This window comes from Diorhabda sublineata, chromosome 8 (genome assembly GCF_026230105.1).
Source record: "Diorhabda sublineata isolate icDioSubl1.1 chromosome 8, icDioSubl1.1, whole genome shotgun sequence".
NCBI classification, from domain to species: domain Eukaryota; kingdom Metazoa; phylum Arthropoda; class Insecta; order Coleoptera; family Chrysomelidae; genus Diorhabda; species Diorhabda sublineata.
Genome location: NC_079481.1, coordinates 2346781 through 2348317, shown reverse-complemented (window position 1 = coordinate 2348317; position 1537 = coordinate 2346781).

Sequence of the window (1537 nt, the reverse complement as noted above, 5' to 3'; positions counted from 1 at the left end):
GTCAAGCATACATTAAATGTACCTAGTAACCGTGATGATTTGGCAACCCGCGTGTCTCCACAAATCGAAGAAGACAGTGAAATTAATAGGCCAGACGAAAAATGGATCAAGTTAAAACAACAAAAACTAATATTAAATTAATATTAATCGTTTGTTATAACTGTTATCTAATAAAATACTGGCCTAAATCCAATACCACGAATAGTAACCTTGAATTATGCGTTATTTAATATTTTAATTGTTTATTTACATAACTGATATATATATAAACATAATTTAGAAGAAATCGTTGAACCAAACTAGGTTTTTTAAAAATATGGCTTCTTTTTTTGGAAATTAAAACCCACAAGTGTAAATCTGCGTATTTAGGGTACGTTGTGAACTCTTTGACTTTCCTTTTAACTTTAACTTGCTCTCATGAGTTTCTCTCGGTGTTTGTACTTGAAGGAACCTCCTCCAATCATTCTTCTTTCTCTTCTTCTTTCCACACTTTCTCCACCTTTGTACTATGCGCTTTTGTTATCCAGGGGACACTTGAGCGCTCATACAATTCTGATACTTCTTTGTTTGTTAGTCTTGGTTAGTTCATTTTGCTCCTTTTTATCCATTGTTCAGATTTTTAGATTTCATTCTTTGTATTTAACAATCCTGCTGTTTTACTCCTTTCTCCTATTTCCCTTTGTTCGTCTTCTTTATTAGAGACTCCCAAATATTCGATATCGATTTTCTCATTGTTTTTCATTATGTTTTTCTCTTTAATCACTAAGATATAATTCCTCTGCTTTCAGATTCTTCTTCTTAGGATAAAGTGGTAACGAAACTACAGTATTCAATTATTACATTTTCGATTCCACGTTTTTGACATTCTCTTTGAAAATTTCGATAAATAATCGTCGTCTTTTTGGTTCTACTTGTTTTTCAGGATATTCCATAGATGTGAAGTTCATTAATTTCAGTAAAATCTTCTCCAATTCTTTCAAATACTCTTTAAGCAGGTTCGAGGAATGCTTGGAATCGTTATCATGCTGGAAGTGCCTTTCCGTTGTGTATTATTCCTTGTTTTCTAATTCTAATTTTGTTTTCTTCATAGTTTATCGTTTGTCTTGACTGCTTTTGTTATTATTTTCCATTCCTTCCGTTTCTCCAAGTCGTTTTCAACCTGCCTCTTCTCCTTGGCTACAATGGAGTCCATTACTTTATTCCTCTTATCATTTCAGTTGGTTTACCCAGTTGAAATACTTTTATGTATCCCACTATATTTTCCTTCCCCTACTCTTTTTCTATTTCTTCGTTTTTCTTTCCTCTTTCTTCTCTGTGTTATGTTTGAACCCATTGTTTTTATCATTATATTTATCTCGGTTCTTTCAACTTTTTCTTCTTCCCTTTTGTTGATTACTGTTGTTTCCATCGAGCCATCAACAGTGTAGTTGGTAAGGTTGTTGAATTACTTTTTCCAATATGGAAATCGGAGGTTCGAATCTTTCGTCGTACTACATTTCTTCCTTTAAAATATCTTTAATTTTTACCAAATCTTCAA